General features: G+C 50.6%; 1 pseudogene; it reads left to right on the plus strand.

Moving 5' to 3' along the window:
- Window positions 1-2,369: 2,369 nt before the first annotated feature.
- Window positions 2,370-2,455, plus strand: LOC124512745 (uncharacterized; annotated as a pseudogene).
- Window positions 2,456-5,017: the final 2,562 nt, after the last annotated feature.

Genomic DNA, 5,017 nt, shown 5'->3' on the forward strand with positions numbered 1-5,017 from the left:
GGGGCGTGTGGCCAGACGGTAGCCGAGAGCATCCTGTGCATTGTAAGGCACTGTCTGCGTGCTCTCTGTTATCACCCTCAGGCCTGCTCTGCTCAGACCTCTGTGGATTCAAGCCCCGTTTGAGGAAACCTGAGCTGTGGCCCAAATCCCAGCTCCCATTCCTTCTGGGAACAGAGCCTGCCCCGGCCCGCATTCCACAGTTCTCTCTGGCTTCCCCCGCCGGCGACCTGCCCTTGAGCCGTGCACTCTGGAGCAAAGGTCTCCCTCCCAGGGGACCTCCCCACTGGGAAGCGTCCACGGATTGGGCAGTTATTAGATTCTCTGCAGTGTCCCCAGTCTTCACTCCCCTTTACCCCAGAGAACTAGTGAGAATGTCAGATTGCCTTCTGCATGGTCTCCGGATCTGGGAGCTGCGTGGACTCGCTCGCCCTGATCTCCCGGGGAGCTTATTAAAACGTGAGGAAGAGAAGTGAGGTCTGGCAGTCCCTCCGCCTCAAACCCCACCACCCAACCGCACAGAGGGGGTGACTAATCCCTTGCGTTCGTGGTTAAGTGCGTTCTTCTTCAAAGGGCTCCAAAATAAAAAAATAAATAAATAAAAGAAAAGTATAAGAAAGAAAAAGAGAAGAACCCACTGTGTTTACATGGAAAGTGGTTCCACATTCCTGCCATACGGAACACAGAGTGTCCCGGAGCCAGCAGCTACCTGGCCCCGTTCCCTACCGTATTATAGAGCAGGGAGCCAAATTTCCTTCTGGATGTCTATAAATAAAGTGCTTCATCCACAGGCAATTAGGTGAAAGCATTTTTCCGGCCAGCGTGCATATGCGTTTCATTTCTCCACAAGAGGTACTGAGGATCAGAGATGTTAGTTTAAGCCCCATTGCTATGTGTAATAATAATAACGTTTTCGCAGCATCTATGTGCCTTCTTTCCAACCCTCCCCTTCCCCTGACTCAGTCTAGGTTTTATGTAGAAATTCTACCTAGAAACAGGCAAACAGAGCATTCCAAAATTCTTTCAGTTGAAGAAATTTAGAAGGCTATGGGATTTAATGTCTTCTGTTGCATGAAGTATGCTCCATTTCTCATCTCCCGGGATGACTGGTGGATTTTCCCTTTTCTGATGATAAGAGCTGTGCAACTGATCACATTTCCCTTTTCACCTCATCTGCCGGGTAGCTTAGTGCCAGCAATGGCATATACGTTGTGGATAGTGCCTCTGAGTCCTCTATTTTCCCAAATCCTGATTTCACTTCTGACTATCCTTTCCAAAACTAAACATCAACATAAGTTTACCCACGACGTCTTCACAAAGAAGCAGGACGCAAAGACATAATGGTTTTTAGTTTTAGTGCCTGCCTGCTCTCAGAATGGAAACTCAGGATGGAACAACATGGAATGACAGAAGCAGATCGGGGTAGAGGGAAGGAGAGGAGAGAAATGACTTACAGTGGGCATAGACTAGGTGCGTTGGATTAGGTAAGCACTTAACATAATTTTTTTTAAAGAAATTTAAGATGCACAGCAGATCTGCTATGGCAGAATGGCGGAGTCAAGTTTGGGCCTAGGTCCTTGTGAGTCCACAGCTAGTGCATGTTCCATGCTATCATGCTACTCCTCAAATGGCTAATGGGGAAAAGGCTGGCCAGTAGCAGAGTAAGCCTGTGAACAGCACAGTACCATGTGCTGAAGGGCAGAGAGAAGGTTTGCTTCATGTTGACAAGGAAGAATAAAGAGAAGGGACTTCAGGTGAATAATTTAAATACAGCAAGCCAAGGTACTCATCCATCTGTTTGTCCATCCATCCATCCATCCATCCTTCCATCCATTCATCCATCCATCCATGCTTCCATCCTCTCATCCATCCATCCATCCACCCATCCATCCATCCTTCCTTCCATCCATCCATCCATCCATCCATCCTTTCATCCATCCATCCACCCATCCATCCATCCTTCCATCCATCCATCCATCCTTTCATCCATCCATCCATCCATCCAACCATCCATCCAACCATCCATCCATCCATCCATCCATCCATCCATCCATCCTTCCGTCCTTTCATCCATCCATCCATTCATCCATCCATCCAACCATCCATCCATCCATTCAACCATCCATCCAACCATCCATCCATCCATCCATCCATCCATCCATCCATCCTTCCATCCTTTCATACATCCATCCATCCATCCATCCATTCATCCATCCATTCATCCATCCATCCAACCATCCATCCATCCATCCATCCATTCAACCATCCAACCATCCATCCATCCATCCATCCATCCTTCCATCCTTCCATCCATACATTCATCCATCCATCCATCCATCCATCCATCCATCCATCCAAAACCTCTGGACTCTGTGCTCAGTTCAGCAGCACACATACTAAAATTGGAACCACACAGAGATTAGCATGGCCCGGTGCAAGGATGACACGCAAAACTTTTGGACCCCACTGCACAACAAAGGCCTCATAAACTCTTCAGAATTGACCCAAACTGAGCCACAGCCTTTATCCCCCACCCCCCCCCACATCAACCAGATGGGAGGATGACTGCAGATGCCCTTGGGAAGTGAGCGTGAGCCTGAATGACAGCAATCAGCAGAGAGAGACTCAGGTGAGAGCTGTTGGCAGCCCACCCTCCCTGCAGTGGGGAACACAGGTTGCCATTCTGAAAGGACATCTTGGGGGGCACAGGACCGGCCCCACCACACCCTGCTCTGCTGTTCTCCATTTGATTATTTATTCCCAGTCTGGCCCCCTCCATGAGAATGTAAGCTCCTCTTTCCTGTTTTGTTCACTGCTGTGTCTGCAGAGCCTAGAACAGTGCCTGGCCCAGATAAGCCGCCGCTGAATGAAATGAAGGAGGGGACAGACACAGCAGCCACTGTCACTGCCCGCTTATAATGCATCAGGCACCGTGCAAAATGCTTCGCAGGAAGTATCTCATTTAATCCACAGCACAACCCAAGAGGTGAGTACTATTATTCTCGTTCTATAGAGTTAGGAAACGGGGCCTAAAGAAGCCAGGTCATCTGTCCAATGGCACACTGAGAAGAGGTGGTTAAGTCCAGATTTCAAGGATTCCGAAGGCCGGTCGTTGGCTCCAGAGACCTCCTCTAGTTTACGATGTGCCATCCTCTGGGCAGTGCAGAAAGAGTGGTATCGGCTAGGAATTCAGGGAGGGCTGGGGGCCACCCGGGGTATGTGGGAGCTTCCGCGGGGATCCGCACAGGACTCAACTCGTGGCCGGGAGGAAGCAACATCCATCGCGTGGCCCTCCATAGCGCATGCGTGCTGTCAATCTTGAGTCCCCACATCCCCTACCAGGACTCTTCCTAACCTCCAGACCCTCACTCTCTCACCTTGTATCTCTCAGGGATCCCAGACGTAACATGGCTGAACCAGACCCCATCAAACTCCACCTCTACCAGCCTTCCCATCTCAGAGTGGCACCCTCAGCCACACAGCTGTAAGAGCCTCCTGACCGTTTTTCCTTCTTCCTCTCCACGCGTACCCTGTCCTCCCAAGTGCCAAAAGTCAAGAACCACGAAGGGGCTGAGATCTCGCTCGTGTGAAAGCTGACAAATCATGCTGGTTTCTTGGACGATGACCGGAGACACGAGACTCTTGGGTCAGAGACAACAGACTTCGTCACTCACAACAAATGCAGTGGGAAGTGCCAACATGCTCGCTGAAGGTCCCTTAGCCCCAGTTCCCGCAGGGGCGACATGGATGGGCTTAGATGGATGCCTGCACGCTCAGTGGGTTTGCATTACAAGAGAGAAACCCTGAGCTTGGGGAACCTGTTCTTTCATAGCAAGCAGGGAATAAAGCTGCTCTCCGTCATGAAGGGGACATCCCTTCCTGTCTCCGGCTCACTCTGCAAACACAGCCCTGAGAAATGGCTCAAGTTGAGAGCAGTCAGAGGCTTGCATCCATGACATACACAATAAGATGAATGCCCACTGATCTAGAACAAAATTCAGACTACTTAACGCGGCTTTCGAGGCCCAGAGTGATCTGGCTCTTGCCTGCCCCTCTGACCTCACCTCCCAGTCCCACTGCCCCCATTCATCCTGCTTCGGCCACACAGGCCTCCTCAGGGCCTTTGCATTTATTCTTCTCCCATCTCTTCCCATGGGTGGCTCCTTCTCGCCCTTTGGACGGCACCCTCCTTGAGGAAGCTTTCTCTAACCATTCCAGCGAACACGGCCTCCCACCTTCATCATTATATCATGAACACATCCTATTCTCTTCAAATGCTGTCACCCTCTGATGTGACCCTTCCTTGTTTCCCCCAGTTGTGTGTCACCGCATGAGGGCAAGGACCTCATGTGTCTGGTTCCCCACTGCACCCCCAGAGCTCAGAACAGGGTCTGGATGCTAAGAAATATATATCTGGGGCAAATATAAACGCAAGGCCGGTTGAATCCCCAGCTCAGGAGGCTGGAGGCTCTGATAGTGGTCCCGAGGGTGGGAAATGCCAACCAAGTTGCTTCTCAGTGCTTTGGAAACATAAAACCTGGCATGACTCAGCTTAATACCAGGGTGCAAGTGCTGTGTGGCTCAACGTTGTGCTCCAAGCACGAGGCTTCTCTTTGTAGCAGCCTCCGAGAACGTCAGTGGGGACACCGCGGCATGATTGTAGGGGAAGCCAAGTGATGGAAAGTCTTCAAAAAGTATATATAGAGACATCTGTTGTTTAAAGAAAACAACTAATTCTCTCATAACGATGCGTTTGCCCCTCTCGTGGAGTGAGTAAGAGCTTGAGCTCTGGACTCAGACTACCCTGGGTTCAAGTCCTAGCGCCACCAGCCTCCGTCCCCACTGAGTAAAGGGAGGAAAGCTTTTAGCTAATAGCACCGTCTGGAAGGTGAAGAAGGGGACAGATTTTGGTGGGAAGATGACAAGGGAGCTTTCGGATACAGACAGACACTGCAAGGATGTAGGGTCTCCCCAAGGACACTGCCCAAGGAGGCAGCTGCGAGTTCAGGGCCACGACAAC

The sequence above is a fragment of the Lynx rufus genome, unplaced genomic scaffold, assembly GCF_022079265.1.
Source record: "Lynx rufus isolate CCGP_SWC_20201006 ecotype Redwood Valley unplaced genomic scaffold, mLynRuf1.p SCAF_17, whole genome shotgun sequence".
In the NCBI taxonomy this organism is placed as follows: Eukaryota; Metazoa; Chordata; class Mammalia; order Carnivora; family Felidae; genus Lynx; species Lynx rufus.